Source organism: Poromitra crassiceps (genome assembly GCF_964638095.1).
Source record: "Poromitra crassiceps genome assembly, chromosome: 11".
In the NCBI taxonomy this organism is placed as follows: domain Eukaryota; kingdom Metazoa; phylum Chordata; class Actinopteri; order Beryciformes; family Melamphaidae; genus Poromitra; species Poromitra crassiceps.
In genome coordinates, this window is record NC_139643.1 from 52,989,274 (window position 1) to 53,007,771 (window position 18,498).

The following is an 18,498-nucleotide window of genomic DNA, read 5'->3' on the forward strand; positions in this document are numbered from 1 at the left end:
TTTCATTACAAGCCATAAATCTGAAAACCAATATGCCGTTCTAATTTTGCATAATGGCTTTAAATAGTCCTAGAGATGTTTCTCAGTAGTCACGGGACAGATGCGCTGTGGTCATGACAGTTAAAACGGTGTCGGAAGAAAGAAAAGGGCAGCTTCAGGCTTTACAAAGTATTGTTCATATTGTTCCTTCAGTCCAGTGGAGTAACATGGCTGTCCCCTCCAGACACAGACAACAACACAGCCACCGACCAATCCGCGGCCTGTCTGCCTCCACCGCGGAAATGAACCACCTATCAGCTGTCTGTCTGGCTCCACCGCTCCACCGATAGAGAGCCCACTTCCGGGTTAAGCATACGAACCAAGGAATTTAATCCGCAATTTTATTTCCCATAGACATTTCCTAAAATGCTTATACAAATTGTTACTTGGTCAAGCCAAGAGATTCAGCTATATTTAGAATCAAACCAGACCATATAACATTTTCTCCCCCCCCCCCCCGCCCCCCCAAAAAAGTCAAACAAAAATAATAATATATAGTTTAAGTTTTGGTCTCAGTGAAATGTTCTATTGTTGCACCTGATTCGAAATCTAGCTGAATCGTTTGGTTTGACCAAGTAAAACAAATTGTATAAGCATTTTACGAAATGTGTATGGAAAAATGAATGGCGGATTAAATCCCTTGGTCCGTGTGCCTAAAACCTGAAAGTGGGCGTGATTTTGGCTCTCTGGGCCTTGGAGGTCCAATCAGCTGAGTGTCTGGCTCCCACCGCGGAGACGACCGACCAATCCGCGGTCTGTCTGGCTCCACATAGGGAAACGACCGACCAATACGCGGTCTGTCTGAGTGCACATAGGGAAACGACCGACCAATCCGCTTGCTGTCTGAATTCACCGAGGGGGCGACCGACCAATGAGCGGTCTGTCTGGCTGCACCGAGGGGGCGAGCGCCTGGCGAGGCCCAATCAGCAGCTCAGTGCTGCCTGCCGGTGCCGGGGAGTGGACTGGTGGTGAAGAGAGGAGCCGCTGCAGCCAGCGCGTCGAGCCCGGAGCGTGAACCCGGAGACGGTGCACCGTGAGGGGCAGAGCAGACACAGGTGAGGCCGAGGCTGTGCCACGGGCCTGTGGCTGGCGGATTAACGCTGTGAAGACGGCTGGTCCTGTCTTGTGTTTCCCGGTAAATGTGCTGATATTCTGCTGATAGACAGACAATAGACAGGCCAAGCTCTGACGTGTTGGCGACAAAAGTGTTTTACGGTAACGTTAATTACAATTAACGTGAAAGGTCTTGAGTCTTGCGACAAACAAACCCGCGGTAGATGTCAAAATTGTTTGCGACTGGTCATGTTTAGCTAATAACATGGTTGTTAACGGAGATATTATGGGCGCATTGTGATGAAAATGTTGTAGCAAATAATGCCTCCAACCGTTTCATTGTTTGATCCGGTCCCTAGGGGTTAACTCAGCCTGGAGAGAGACAGACAGACAGACAGACAGACAGAGCCAGGATCTTAATACTTATTCATGCTTATTTAGAGAGCAGCGGGATGAAGTGAGACGTTAGCCGGGCTTTGTGTGGAGGGGATGTGGGTGAAGTGATGGGTTAGAAGGCGCTGGGAGGAGGCCAGGGTCTGCTGCTGCTGATGGCTCTCAGCAATTAGGAGAGAGAGAGAGAGAGAGAGAGAGAAAAAAATCCCAAATGCATCAGCCATTTACGTAGAGACTCAACTGGCTCCATATGCACCTAAATGGCTGCCTGACGACTGACAGCATCATGTAAGAAGCGTTTGACTGTAACAAGGCTGTGTTCTGTTCACACTGTGGCTGTGTTCACACTGTTTGTTTCCTGATCAGCAGATACACGCAGGTGGATGTCTGCATGACGTTAGGAACCAAAATGGAATCAATATTTAATATGTGCTGCCTGTTATTCTGCGGCAGACACAAGCTCATTTACTGTCTGCTGACCAGGTTTTAGTCTGCTGCTGCACTGCTTCACATTTTGGACACAAATGCAGATGCCTTCACACAGGACTTATTTTGTTGCCTTTTTGCCAACATCATACAGACAGACAGACAGACAGACAGACAGACAGACATCAGACAGACATCATACAGACAGACAGACAGACATCATACAGACAGACAGACAGACATCATACAGACAGACAGACAGACAGACAGACATCATACAGACAGACAGACAGACAGACAGACATACGCTAACTCTGTCTGCTCTTAACATACAGGGATGCAAACTAGTCACTTTTAGGTGACAGCCACCTTTTTGATCACAAAATAGGGCACTTAAGTGAATGATTTCTGAGTGGTTTTGTGTATCTGTCACCTTTTTCACTCTGCATGCGTTTGCATCCCTGAACATATGATTGGCATCAATATGGAGAGGGTCGTTTGGTTGAAGGTATAGAAACTGTGAGAATGCAGGGTCCCCTATTCCCCCAGGACCCAGGGGTGCACCATAACCCCCTGTTCCATTGTTTTGTATTAGACCACAGTGAGATCATTATTTCATGGTTGACAGTAACATCTGAAGAAGGGCAGCCCTCCTATAACAATCCATTCTTGTGGACTAAGGTTTGGTCGATTGGAAGTTAAACAAGTTCCACAAAATGTTGTGATAGGAGCACAAACTCTCAAATGCAGCTTACAGTTAGAGATCAGTTATGTGAAGATAACATTCCTCCTATACAAAAGATGATGTGACAATAGGATGAATGATGTATTATGTACTGTATGTTAATGTTAAGTCATGATTCATTGTAGGCAAGTACAACGACTTTGGTTAACATGAGGCAACTACACCTTTGGTAAAGGGTTCTGGTTAAATAAGAAAAAACTTGCCCTAAAAATGACTTTATGAACAGTAGAAACGTTGTGGTCATCATGAGTTGGGAATTGAACCTGGGTTTTTGGAGTTGGAAGGTAAATGTATCATCTCCCTGACCTCCACACCCGTTCTGCTCATGTTGCCTTTACGTGTTGTCATTGTCATCTTGTCATGCTGGGGAAACATTGCTCTTATTTTTGATGAGAAGGTAAAGTCACTCACAACCTTTAGGCTAAGGTATGCTGCTATACACTGAGATGAAAGTTGGTAGACCTTAGCACACTCGTAGTGATGGTGGGTCAGTCAGTGTGTATGAATGAGAGACAGATCCCTGCTGTTGCAGAGTGTGAATGAACTGCTCTGCTTTCTCAATGATGGAGCCCTTCATCTCCCAGCTCCAAGCCCCCTGGCAGCCCCCAGCAGCGAGCAAGAGTGAAACGACTGTCAAATACTATCACCATGGTTTTTTACAATACTTACTCTAATATACTATCACCATGGCTTTTTACAATACTTACTCTAATATACTATACAATACTTACTCTAATATACTATCACCATGGCTTTTTACAATACTTACTCTAATATACTATCACCATGGCTTTCAATACTTACTCTAATATACTATACAATACTTACTCTAATATACTATCACCATGGCTTTTTACAATACTTACTCTAATATACTATCACCATGGCTTTTTACAATACTTACTCTAATATACTATACAATACTTACTCTAATATACTATCACCATGGCTTTTTACAATACTTACTCTAATATACTATCACCATGGTTTTTTACAATACTTACGCTAATATACTATCACCATGGTTTTTTACAATACTTACTCTAATATACTATCACCATGGCTTTTTACAATACTTACCCTAATATACTTTCATGTACTTTTTGGTGCTTATGCAATCAGTACAATTAGTGATGGCTGTGTTTAAGCCCTAGCCCAGCTATTATTTAAATGTTCACTCCCAAATTTGGGAGTTGTGCATCACTTTGTTCCTTGTGAAACACAGTGGTTGGTTGTGCATCACTTTGTTCCTTGTGAACACAGTGGTTGTGCATCACTTTGTTGCTTGTGAAACACAGTGGTTGGTTGTGCATCACTTTGTTCCTTGTGAACACAGTGGTTGTGCATCACTTTGTTGCTTGTGAACACAGTGGTTGTGCATCACTTTGTTGCTTGTGAAACACAGTGGTTGGTTGTGCATCACTTTGTTCCTTGTGAACACAGTGGTTGTGCATCACTTTGTTCCTTGTGAACACAGTGGTTGTGCATCACTTTGTTCCTTGTGAAACACAGTGGTTGTGCATCACTTTGTTCCTTGTGAACACAGTGGTTGTGCATCACTTTGTTGCTTGTGAAACACAGTGGTTGGTTGTGCATCACTTTGTTCCTTGTGAACACAGTGGTTGTGCATCACTTTGTTGCTTGTGAACACAGTGGTTGTGCATCACTTTGTTGCTTGTGAAACACAGTGGTTGGTTGTGCATCACTTTGTTCCTTGTGAAACACAGTGGTTGTGCATCACTTTGTTCCTTGTGAAACACAGTGGTTGTGCATCACTTTGTTCCTTGTGAAACACAGTGGTTGTGCATCACTTTGTTGCTTGTGAAACACAGTGGTTGTGCATCACTTTGTTCCTTGTGAAACACAGTGGTTGTGCATCACTTTGTTGCTTGTGAACACAGTGGTTGTGCATCACTTTGTTGCTTGTGAACACAGTGGTTGGTTGTGCATCACTTTGTTGCTTGTGAACACAGTGGTTGGTTGTGCATCACTTTGTTGCTTGTGAAACACAGTGGTTGGTTGTGCATCACTTTGTTCCTTGTGAAACACAGTGGTTGTGCATCACTTTGTTCCTTGTGAAACACAGTGGTTGGTTGTGCATCACTTTGTTGCTTGTGAAACACAGTGGTTGTGCATCACTTTGTTGCTTGTGAAACACAGTGGTTGTGCATCACTTTGTTCCTTGTGAAACACAGTGGTTGTGCATCACTTTGTTGCTTGTGAAACACAGTGGTTGTGCATCACTTTGTTGCTTGTGAACATAGTGGTTGTGCATCACTTTGTTCCTTGTGAACACAGTGGTTGTGCATCACTTTGTTCCTTGTGAAACACAGTGGTTGTGCATCACTTTGTTCCTTGTGAAACACAGTGGTTGTGCATCACTTTGTTGCTTGTGAACACAGTGGTTGTGCATCACTTTGTTCCTTGTGAACACAGTGGTTGTGCATCACTTTGTTCCTTGTGAAACACAGTGGTTGTGCATCACTTTGTTCCTTGTGAAACACAGTGGTTGTGCATCACTTTGTTCCTTGTGAAACACAGTGGTTGTGCATCACTTTGTTCCTTGTGAACACAGTGGTTGTGCATCACTTTGTTCCTTGTGAACACAGTGGTTGTGCATCACTTTGTTCCTTGTGAACACAGTGGTTGGTTGTGTATCACTTTGTTCCTTGTGAACACAGTGGTTGTGCATCACTTTGTTCCTTGTGAAACACAGTGGTTGTGCATCACTTTGTTGCTTGCGAACACAGTGGTTGTGCATCACTTTGTTCCTTGTGAACACAGTGGTTGTGCATCACTTTGTTCCTTGTGAAACACAGTGGTTGTGCATGACTTTGTTGCTTGTGAACACAGTGGTTGTGCATCACTTTGTTCCTTGTGAACACAGTGGTTGGTTGTGCATCACTTTGTTGCTTGTGAAACACAGTGGTTGTGCATCACTTTGTTGCTTGTGAAACACAGTGGTTGTGCATCACTTTGTTGCTTGTGAACACAGTGGTTGTGCATCACTTTGTTCCTTGTGAACACAGTGGTTGTGCATCACTTTGTTCCTTGTGAAACACAGTGGTTGTGCATCACTTTGTTCCTTGTGAACACAGTGGTTGGTTGTGCATCACTTTGTTGCTTGTGAAACACAGTGGTTGTGCATCACTTTGTTGCTTGTGAAACACAGTGGCTGTGCATCACTTTGTTGCTTGTGAACACAGTGGTTGTGCATCACTTTGTTCCTTGTGAACACAGTGGTTGTGCATCACTTTGTTCCTTGTGAAACAGTGGTTGTGCATCACTTTGTTCCTTGTGAACACAGTGGTTGTGCATCACTTTGTTCCTTGTGAACACAGTGGTTGTGCATCACTTTGTTCCTTGTGAAACAGTGGTTGTGCATCACTTTGTTGCTTGTGAACACAGTGGTTGTGCATCACTTTGTTCCTTGTGAACACAGTGGTTGTGCATCACTTTGTTGCTTGTGAAACACAGTGGTTGTGCATCACTTTGTTCCTTGTGAAACACAGTGGTTGGTTGTGCATCACTTTGTTCCTTGTGAACACAGTGGTTGTGCATCACTTTGTTCCTTGTGAAACACAGTGGTTGGTTGTGCATCACTTTGTTCCTTGTGAAACACAGTGGTTGTGCATCACTTTGTTGCTTGTGAAACACAGTGGTTGTGCATCACTTTGTTCCTTGTGAAACACAGTTGTTGGTTGTGCATCACTTTGTTCCTTGTGAAACACAGTGGTTGTGCATCACTTTGTTCCTTGTGAACACAGTGGTTGTGCATCACTTTGTTCCTTGTGAACACAGTGGTTGTGCATCACTTTGTTCCTTGTGAAACACAGTGGTTGTGCATCACTTTGTTGCTTGTGAAACACAGTGGTTGTGCATCACTTTGTTCCTTGTGAACACAGTGGTTGTGCATCACTTTGTTCCTTGTGAAACACAGTGGTTGTGCATCACTTTGTTCCTTGTGAACACAGTGGTTGTGCATCACTTTGTTGCTTGTGAACACAGTGGTTGTGCATCACTTTGTTCCTTGTGAAACACAGTGGTTGTGCACCACTTTGTTCCTTGTGAACACAGTGGTTGTGCATCACTTTGTTGCTTGTGAACACAGTGGTTGTGCATCACTTTGTTCCTTGTGAACACAGTGGTTGTGCATCACTTTGTTCCTTGTGAAACACAGTGGTTGTGCATCACTTTGTTCCTTGTGAACACAGTGGTTGGTTGTGCATCACTTTGTTCCTTGTGAACACAGTGGTTGTGCATCACTTTGTTCCTTGTGAACACAGTGGTTGTGCATCACTTTGTTGCTTGTGAACACAGTGGTTGTGCATCACTTTGTTCCTTGTGAAACACAGTGGTTGTGCATCACTTTGTTCCTTGTGAAACACAGTGGTTGTGCATCACTTTGTTCCTTGTGAACACAGTGGTTGGTTGTGCATCACTTTGTTCCTTGTGAACACAGTGGTTGCGACGAAAAGTCGACTTTTGCCCAGTGAATTTCGAATAGTGTTTTTGCTAGGAATGCCCATCCTTACTGTGTTACCTGCCTATCAAGTGGAAATGTGTGAGCTAGGCTTGTCGCGGTATTCGGTGTTACCGGGTAGGGATGGGCATCGAATTTCGAATTTTCGAATAACCGTTGTTATTATTATCAAGGTCGACTTTTATTATTGAAATTCGAAATTCGAAATTTGAAATTCGAAAAAAAAAAAAAAAGATTTGTTGAGTGAAATGTTGCATTGTCTCCCCTGATTCTAAGTATAGCCAAATCGCTTGGTTTGAGCAAGTAAAACAATTTTTATAAGCATTTTAAGCAAGGTTTATGGAAAAATGAATGGCGGATGAAATCCCATGAAGAGGGAGAGGGGGTGACTTTGGCACCCCTTTCGCACTCAGACCTGAGCCTACTAAATATTTAATGAACCACTCATGATTGTCAAAACTGTTTTTTATTTTCGAAAATGTCAATGTCATGTAACATGTTCTTTACTTCAGTGGTGCAATGCTTGTTTGAGCTAAAAATCCACAGCAGAAGCTTTTTATATTAATTAATAAAGCCGTAGACTTAGAATCAGGGGAGACAATGCAACATTTCACTCACAAAAATAAATAAATAATAATAATAATAATAATTTTTTTTTTTTTTTTTTTTTTTACATTTTTTTTTTTTTTTCCGAATTTCGATTTAAATTCGAATTTGGCCAGCGAATTTCGAATAGTGTTTTTGCTAGAAATGCCCATCCCTATTACCGGGGTTACCCGGTGGCGAGACATACACTAGGGGTGTCAAAAATAATCGATTATAAGATGCATCGCGATGCGGACGTGCACGATTCTGCATCGATTCACAAATATCAAAAATCGATTATAAAAAAATAAAAAATAAAAATAAATAATCAAATAAAATAGAATGGAAGTGCATGCAGTTGTTTATTTTAATTATGGATCATAATACAATGCAATTCCAAATGCACTTTTATTTTAAAAGTAGCCACACAGTGAGCAAAAAGAAAGTGAGAAAAAATAAATCATGTATTGCGGAAAAAAGTGATGCATCGATTAAAGATGCATCGAGATGCATCGATAATCGTTATCGAATCGAATCGTAGCCCTCTGAATCGTAATCGAATCGTGAGGCCAGTGAAAATTCACAGCCCTAACATACACCGATTACATAACGTGCCCACCGGTAACACCTTTTGTTTTTACGGAGGAAGAATTGAAAGGAAAACTCTGCACTTTCAGCGTGCGCCGGGGTAAATTACAAGCGCTCCCTCTCGGCTGCAGTGTGGCTCCGCTGTTCTGGTTAGACCAGCAACTAACGTTAGCTATGGATCTTATGAACACAAATGATGCCCTCCAACACATGTAGGTAAGACCCTTAGCTAAGCCTGCATGCGTGTGCATACTGTTGTCACTGCGGGCCATCTCTGGAAATGTGCCTTTTTTTTTTCACAGCGAAAAGTCAATGCTAGCGGGAGGGAGGGAGGACTTACCAACATTCAGTCATGCTTACTGCTGCTTGCTGGTATTGTTAATCCCATGTCAGAAAAAGTCTCCAGGTGTGTCGCTAACGATAGTTTCTTTTGAGAAAGATTGTCTCCACGGGCGTCTGAAAAGTTGTCTCGAGTCAGATGTAGCCATGAGTTGTGATGCAGCCACTGTTGACTGTGTATGACTGTGAGCGTCCATGCTAACGTTAGTTAGTACTTTAAACAGCAGCAGCGTGCGTCTTGTCTCTATGAACCTACAGAATGGACGGTTAAAGCATAGACTCTTGCTTACTTTAAAACTTGTATTATCAACATACATATAACATAACGTTCGCTCTAGTCTAGCTGCTATGGATACCCGACTGGTGTCTCACTAGTAGGAACTAACAATCCTATTGTTTACATTTCCCGGTGTAACCGGTAATACCGGTGACGTCACGTGCTTATTATTCGGTGTGAAAATGTTCACACCGTGGCATCCCTAGTGTGAGCCTACTCATTGTGAGTAATTTGTGTATGGAATCAGGGACTGTGCTAGCCGAGCTGTGGGCTGTGTTAGCCGAGCTGCGGGCTGTGTTAGCCGAGCTGCGGGCTGTGTTAGCCGAGCTGCGGACTGTGCTAGCCGAGCTGCGGACTCGAGCTGCGGACTGTGTTAGCCGAGCTGCGGGCTGTGTTAGCCGAGCTGTGGACTGTGCTAGCCGAGCTGCGGACTGTGTTAGCCGAGCTGCGGACTGTGTTAGCCGAGCTGCGGGCTGTGTTAGCCGAGCTGTGGACTGTGCTAGCCGAGCTGCGGACTGTGTTAGCCGAGCTGCGGACTGTGTTAGCCGAGCTGCGGGCTGTGTTAGCCGAGCTGTGGACTGTGTTAGCCGAGCTGCGGGCTGTGTTAGCCGAGCTGTGGACTGTGCTAGCCGAGCTGCGGACTGTGTTAGCCGAGCTGTGGACTGTGCTAGCCGAGCTGCGGACTGTGCTAGCCGAGCTGCGGGCTGTGCTAGCCGAGCTGCGGACTGTGTTAGCCGAGCTGCGGGCGAGGCCCAAGTTGAGCAATTGTGTGCTGAGTGACGTCACTCGAACACTCCATGATTTGGTCAGTGACAGTCACTCGAGCAGTTGTGATGTCATCAGTGAGTCTTGTCATCAGTTTATCTCATGCGAAGTTGAGCGATTGTGCCCTGCGCTGCTGCGCTGCCAATTATAGCAGGTGAGGCCAGCCAGCTGAGCTGCGTGTGAAGCCACGCAGCGGGCGAGCCTAGGAATCGAGCGTGTGGGATTTCTAGTAGTAATAATTAGGGCTGGGTTAAAAAAAATCGATTCTCTGATTTTTAATCGATTTTTATTTTAATCCTTTGATATCGATTCATATGTCCAGAGATCGATAAAAAAAAAAAAAAAATTTTTTTTATTTTTTTTAAATAAACAGGCTAAAACGCAACTCCTTTCTTCAATCTACTTGCCGCAAAAAAGGTTGGGAACCCCTGTGTTACATAACTGGACAGTCATGTAATTCAGGTTACAGCTCAAAAAACCTTTCGGTATCACTAACCAAATCGATATTGAAATTAATCGAATCGGAATCGAATCGAATCGTGATTAATCGATTCGCAACCTTGTGAATCGGAATCGAATCGATTCTTGAAATTTGAACCAATACCCAGCTAATAAGTACATAAAAAAAATAAAAAGGTCTGTCTTTCTGTCTGCGGTTTTGGTCACATTTTTGGTCCCACATTGTGAGATTTGTGATGGTTTTGGTCAGTAATGATGTCACTGATATTTTATGACATCACTAATGATGTCATCATGATTTATCTATTTATAATAGTGTTCCTTGTCACTTCCTGCTTCATTCTGATGAAGGTCGCCATGACCGAATGTAAATCTTCTACAAATAAACTGGAAGTGAAGTCTGCAATGTGTGGACTCTACTTTTCTCTCACTGATGTCATCAGTGATGCCAAGAGCAATTGTGCGCTGCGCATGCCAATAGATCAGGTGAGGCCACGCAGTAGCCGAGCTGCGGACGAGGCCGAGCTGCAGGGCGGGCGAGCCTAGGAATTGAGCACGCAATATTTCTAGTCATATGAAATTTCCATATTGTTTCATCTCCAACTATGTCGTGGAGCAGTTTTTGAATCTCAAATTGATCTGGCTTCTTTAGGGGAAATGGATTTCTCTGTTAGGGTGAAGATATTCTTAAGCAGCTTACCTTGCCATGGTTTAGGCTATTCTAAGTTAGGAAAGAAGGTGTTCGATCCATATAGTGAAGGACATCATCATCATTGATGTTGTTGCCTATTAATGTTGTTGCCTATTAAACTAACCCCTACTGAAACGTAGAGGTTAGTTTCGTATAAAAACTACATAGCTTGTGGAAGCTCGTGGCATGTCGCCGGTCTTCAGCTTTGCCGGTAGAGAAAGTGACGTCACTTAGGCGACAGTGTATGTAGTCTTTCTGATTTAAAACTTATAGTGCAACAGTTTGGTGACAAACTGCGACTTTCTTGACATGCAAAGTTATGTTTTAAATTGACAAAATTAGCTTTGGCACTAGGGATGGGTACCGTTCACATTTGAACCGATACCGGTACGATACCGGTACCTGGAATTCGGTACGGTACCCAAAACGGTACCATTTTCGGTACTTTACACGCTCTAATAACAAAAAAAATTAGTTGTAAAAAAATAATAATCCAAACTTCTCAGAGAGCGGTCGGTATTCACTAAAGCCTTCATATCTCAGGCTCTGTAGCACATAGAAACATAAAATAAAAAGCATTTGAGAGCTTAACCCTTTGGCTTTTCGTATTATATTTGCCCTAATGTTCATTAAAAAAATGTTTTATCTTTAACCCCAAAAAATAAAAATATTCTAATGCATTTTAAGAAATGTTAATAAAGATTGTGGCAAATGTAACCCTTCCAAATAAAAAGCGACGGGTTTAAGCTCTCAAATGCTTTTTATTTCATGTTGATAGCTACTATACAGGCTGAGGAAATACGTTCTGTTGAACCCTTGACAATTACTGCAGCAAGAGTAACGTTAGCGTTTAACGTTTAACGTAGTAACGTTTGCAGTCGTTGTGAAGACAGTGAAAAGCCCCGTTATCTAACAACCACAACGGCAGTGAAACAACTTATCCAGCTAACGCTAGCTAATTAAATAACGTTACCTGATGTTGTAGAAGTCGATGCCTCTCTCAACGTTACAGCTAAGGAGGTGCTGCTAACGTTAGCTGCGGTGCGGTAGGCTATCTGCTTCATTCACCCTCAGCCTATCTAAGACGTTACAGTCTTCAGCATTTAGCTAAATATATCTTGTGTTTGACCATGCTTCCTCAAGTTTGAGGTGTTTCCCTGGCCAGCTTTGCAATTCACATCACAAATGTTGCAACCAGTGTTGTCTGAGTCTATCTTGGTAAAGTGTAGTCACATTTTCGGGTGGGCCCGTTTGTTGATGTTTCAGGTGTGTGACGTACTGACGTAACGCGCTCACGCGTGTTGCCTTAAGGTTCCGTCGGAATTTCTATTTTACCCACTCTCTTCTATTACTCAGATGCGTTCAAGTACCGAAATGAGGTACCGTTTTATGTCATGTGAACTCAACTGATACTCGGTAGTACCGCCCCCTTTCGGTCTGTGCCTGTAAAAGTACCGAGTTCGGTACCCATCCCTAGTTGGCACCCGGTGGCACAATTCAAATGGGATCAACAAAGTAACCTTATTCTCCGTCCAGCGCCATTTATATTTTTCGCTGCGCTGGTACAGGGAGGAAGCAGGAAGTGACGTTCACTTTGGCTCTCTATTACAGAGATTACACTGATACAAAGCGGGTTGAAAATCAGCAAAGCCTTCCTTGAAATATGAAGTAGCCTCTTCATGTTTTCTGTCTGCATTACCCTTTTCTATAGAGAATAGAGCTGAACAGTCACAGGAAGTGAGGTTCCCATTCATTTACTCCATAATCCTTATAGAACCAGTTTGAAGGCTGGAACCAAGCCGACCCGTGACCTACTGAATCGTGAGTGACCATAAAAGCGAGAGCTTAGACCTGCAGCCTGCTTCCAGTAGGGGTGGGGGGGGAAATCGATACACCATAGTATCGCGATATTTTGCCTGACGATATTGTATCGATATTTGGACGCCAAGTATCGATATAATATATATATTTCTTTTTTGCAGGCCATGCCATGCCAGGCCACCGGGCATCTGCCCAGTCTGCGCCTGCAGTGGCGTATTGAGTCCAGAGAAGCTTAATAATGTAGCCTACGTGTGGGGCAAAAACAAAACAAAACAAAACAAAAAAACACTGCATGTTTTACTTCCGGTGAGGTCAAGGAAAAGGTAGGAAAAGGAGTTAGACAATATATCGAAATATCGCAATATTCAATATATCGCAATACTAGCATATCACAATATCGCAGGAAGACTTCCAGGAAGTCAGACTAGTAGAGCTTAGACCTGCAGCCTGCTTCCAGGCAGTCAGACTAGTAGAGCTTAGACCTGCAGCCTGCTTCCAGGCAGTCAGACTAGTAGAGCTTAGACCTGCAGCCTGCTTCCAGGCAGTCAGACTAGTAGAGCTTAGACCTGCAGCCTGCTTCCAGGCAGTCAGACTAGTAGAGCTTAGACCTGCAGCCTGCTTCCAGGCAGTCAGACTAGTAGAGCTTAGACCTGCAGCCTGCTTCCAGGCAGTCAGAATAGTAGAGCTTAGACCTGCAGCCTGCTTCCAGGCAGTCAGACTAGTAGAGCTTAGACCTGCAGCCTGCTTCCAGGCAGTCAGACTAGTAGAGCTTAGACCTGCAGCCTGCTTCCAGGCAGTCAGACTAGTAGGGTATTCAGCCAAACAGGTAAGTTAACATAACATTAGGTGTCATCCTTCCATCTGAAGCCGATTGAAAGTCCCGCTATGCCACAGCTAACCTGTGTTCTCTTGCAAATGTAATCAGTTCGGTAAAGTCTGCACTTATTTGAAATGAAGAGATAAATGCTGTGTTTTTCCGTTTTGAGAACAGAGCAACCTGTCTAATAAGCTCTTAATTAACAAGAACATTCATGTTAGAGTCCAGGGTGCGGGATACCTGTAACATGCTGCTAATTGATTTGTGTGACGTTAATTAATTTGTGTAAAGCAGTAAACAAGGGACTCATCTGCCTCTGAAATGAAAGGGGAGTGGGGGAAATGAAAGGGGAGTGGGGGAAATGAAAGGGGAGTGGGGGAAATGAAAGGGGAGTGGGGGAAATGAAAGGGGAGTGGGGGGAAATGAAAGGGGAGTGGGGGGAAATGAAAGGGGAGTGGGGGAAATGAAGGGAGTGGGGGGAAATGAAAGGGGAGTGGGGGAAATGAAAGGGGAGTGGGGGAAATGAAAGGGGAGTGGGGGGAAATGAAAGGGGAGTGGGGGAAATGAAAGGGGAGTGGGGGGAAATGAAAGGGGAGTGGGGGAAATGAAAGGGGAGTGGGGGCAATGAAAGGGGAGTGGGGGCAATGAAAGGGGAGTGGGGGGAAATGAAAGGGGAGTGGGGGGAAATGAAAGGGGAGTGGGGGGAAATGAAAGGGGAGTGGGGGGAAATGAAAGGGGAGTGGGGGAAATGAAAGGGGAGTGGGGGGAAATGAAAGGGGAGTGGGGGAAATGAAAGGGGAGTGGGGGAAATGAAAGGGGAGTGGGGGCAATGAAAGGGGAGTGGGGGGAAATGAAAGGGGAGTGGGGGCAATGAAAGGGGAGTGGGGGAAATGAAAGGGGAGTGGGGGCAATGAAAGGGGAGTGGGGGAAATGAAAGGGGAGTGGGGGAAATGAAAGGGGAGTGGGGGAAATGAAAGGGGAGTGGGGGAAATGAAAGGGGAGTGGGGGAAATGAAAGGGGAGTGGGGGAAATGAAAGGGGAGTGGGGGAAATGAAAGGGGAGTGGGGGAAATGAAAGGGGAGTGGGGGGAAATGAAAGGGGAGTGGGGGAAATGAAAGGGGAGTGGGGGAAATGAAAGGGGAGTGGGGGAAATGAAAGGGGAGTGGGGGAAATGAAAGGGGAGTGGGGGAAATGAAAGGGGAGTGGGGGAAATGAAAGGGGAGTGGGGGAAATGAAGGGGGAGTGGGGGATATGTCTACCTGCACACTGGTCCTGGTGTTGTCTCCATGCTGGGTATGAACCATGTCTACCTGTGAGCACAGGTAGTATGGAGCAGTACCATTTACGATGTTAAACATTTCGTTGAGTTTCAACTGTTCTATCATGTGGTGCACTGGCAGCAGGCTCACCTTCTTGAATTCGTGACTCCTTACATGAGTTCTAGGAGGTGCATCTAATAAGTAGTGAATCATGTTATTTTGCATCACCTGCAGTTTGTTCCTGAGGTTTGCCATCAAGCCACTATACCAGGCAGAGCACGCATACTGCCAGCCTTCTAAAAGAACGTTTGGTAACGTGTATTTCAGGGTTGTAGTGTTAACGTTAGGTGAATCAGAGGTGTGGAAAAGCCTGGGTTTTGCTGCTACAAATATACCATAGGCTTATGTAGGGCTGGAGGGCGACCGCGCGCCGTTGGTTCGGCGAGAAAAAGCCTTGCCTGGCTGAAAATGCGGTAGGCTACATTTCTCCATATCAGTTTTATATACGCATCAAGGGATATGATTTGCTGTGTGTGAGTGGGGGCGGGTCATGGGGCGGGTGCACTCGGAGTTTGTCTGTTAAATGATTGGCTATTTCCGTGTCACTTGTACTAACAAGGTACATGATTGGCTGTATGAGCCACGGAGCAGAGGGAAGCGCTCTATATGTGATTGATGAAAGTGGGAACATTTCATACATAAACAGAAAAAATGCGATTATCGATTCTGGAATAAAAGATTGATTCAAAAAATCGTGACATTAAAAATCGCGATACTTAGGTGAATCGATTTTTTCTCCCACCCCTAAATCATATATAAAAGGGAGGAAGTGGGTTCTGTCGTTGAGTTGTTGTGCGCTGAGTGATGTCACTCGAGCACTCCATGATGTGATCAGTGATGGTCTCTCGAGCAATTGTGATGTCATCAGTGAGTGATGTCATCAGTGATGCGAAGGGATGGCAGGTTGCATGTGTCTTTTTTGCCCTCTACTGCAAACCAATTTTCCCCTCAAGGGACAATAAAGATGTGATCTGAACTGATCACCTTTTCAGCACAGTGGATGATATGCTGCAGTTTGTTATAATCTGAAAACGTGAAAAACATCCACACCGGCCAACCACATGTCACTGCTGCAACTGCCCTGCTGTTTGACATCATGAGTGATGACATCAGCGTGCTGCCTGCCCTGCGCTGTCAATGAAAGCCCAGGTGAAAGCAGGATGTTCGCTTCGTATTATCGGCTCGATATATCGGCTAAAATTTAATTATCGGAATAATAAATAATAACATAAAATGGCCTATATCAGCCGATAATTTATCTGATCAATATATATCGTGCATCCCTAATTTAACATGCTTAAAGGACAACGTTTGTGTTAAATCTTGTCTTGTTTTATTATGTTTTTGTTTGTTGAGAAAAAAAAAACGTGAGGACTATAAGGCCTGATGTATCATATGAGACGATTTGAAAATCAGACTTGCAAAATGATATTAGATTTTTTTGATTTTTTTTTGTCAGAAGGACCAATAAAGACTCCAGATTCAAAGAATTGGAATTTTCTCTCAATTCTTTGATAGTTCAGGCTTTTTAAAACTCATTTTTCGAAATCTATGGAGAAAATGAATGGTGAACTCTCTTCCGGGGCTGGAAACGTCACAGAAAGTCACGTGACTGTTGAGCTCTATGGCATGGCCACTCTATGCTAATCCCATGCAGTATATACTGTAGGCCTACATATATACTATATATATATATATATACTGTAGGCCTACATACATACTATATATATATACTGTAGGCCTACATATATACTATATATATATATATATATATATATATATATATATATATATATATACTGTAGGCCTACATATATACTATATATATATATATATATACTGTAGGCCTACATACATACTATATATATATACTGTAGGCCTACATATATACTATATATATATATATATACTGTAGGCCTACATACATACTATATATATATACTGTAGGCCTACATATATACTATATATATATATATATATATATATATACTGTAGGCCTACATATATACTATATATATATACTGTAGGCCTACATATATACTATATATATATATATATATATATATATACTGTAGGCCTACATACATACTATATATATATACTGTAGGCCTACATATATACTATATATATATATATATATATATATATATATACTGTAGGCCTACATACATACTATATATATATACTGTAGGCCTACATATATACTATATATATATATATATATATATATATATATATATATATACTGTAGGCCTACATATATACTATATATATATACTGTAGGCCTACATATATACTATATATATATATATATATATATATATATATATATATACACATACATACATACTGTAGGCCTACATAATATACTATATATATATATACTGTAGGCCTACAGTATATATATATATATATACTGTAGGCCTACATAATATACTATATATACTGTATATATTAGGGGTGGGGGAAAAAATCGATTCACCTAAGTATCGCGATTTTTAATGTCACGATTTTTTGAATCGATCTTTTATTCCAGAATCGATAATCGCAATTTTTTTTTTTTTTTTTTTTTTTGGGTGCTTGCAGTCAGGCCACTCACTGAACAGCAGGCCAGGCGCCGCCTACTGGTTTACTAGTGGTTTTATTACTTTATTAGTTAGTCTGAAGTAATAATTACACTTCAGGGTTAAAGTGGGTGCATCTCATTGTAAAATTGGACTTCAAATGGCCCAAATCTGGCTTCAAACGGCCCAAATTGGGGGCTTCAAACGGCCCAAATTTCACGCGCGTTGGCCCATACCGGCCTGGCCTGCTTGGTATCTAATGCCCGGCCTGAATTATGATCCCAGTCCGCCCCTGTTTTTAACTATATCGCCCAGCCCTACTCATGATATATAATATACAGTCTCTAGTGTATGATTCAACTTTTCCCATGTTCTAATCTAGTGTAAAAAAGCAAACAAACTGAAAAAATAAGTTTTGCGCCCTGTTCACGCTCCACTGGAGGGCCTTGCTCAAGGGCACCTCAGTGGTGGTAATGAGGGAGGGGCAAGCGCTGCCTTTTCACTTTCCCCACCCAGATTTATCCTGTCCGTCCCGGGGATTGAACCGATGACCTTCCGGTCACAAGCTCCCTTCTCTAAACTTTAGGCCCCAACTGCCCTTAGTGATGTTACTGGAAGTGACACTCTCCCCCATTACGGAAACAAACTGGAGATACCGAGAGTCACCTTGTAACAAGAGCTTTTTAGAACCTTGTAACATGGAGAGCTTTTTAGAACCTTGTAACATGAAGAGCTTTTTAGAACCTTGTAACATGGAGAGCTTTTTAGAACAGTGAAAATGTTCTGAGCAACATGACATTATTTGATTCTGTTTGATCCATTTACAAGCAATCTACTTCTGCATGTCACTGCCCCTTCTGCATGAAGCCCCGCCCTAAACACATGAAGCCCCGCCCTAAACACATGAAGCCCCGCCCTAAACACATGAAGCCCCGCCCTAAACACATGAAGCCCCGCCCTAAACACTCTGGATAGTTTTGTTTTGAACTCTTAATTGTTTCCACACAGGTTTAACAGTGAAAGCTGGGAGCCTGTCCTCAGTCTCCAGGCCAGTTAACATGTCCTTTATGATGAGATGTCCTCTCTTTGTGCTCCATTCTTCTGTTTATATATACCAGATGCAACTGTCTGTCT

At 43.0% G+C, this 18,498-nt stretch overlaps 1 protein-coding gene across 1 annotated transcript in view; it reads left to right on the forward strand.

Moving 5' to 3' along the window:
- Window positions 1-1,012: 1,012 nt before the first annotated feature.
- gatad2b (GATA zinc finger domain containing 2B) overlaps window positions 1,013-18,498 on the forward strand; it is a 99,581-nt gene continuing 82,095 nt past the window's right edge. Inside the window, exon 1 of the mRNA XM_083646166.1 lies at window positions 1,013-1,094. The gene's annotated coding sequence lies outside the window, so the exon portion shown is untranslated. The remainder of the gene's footprint in view (window positions 1,095-18,498) is intronic.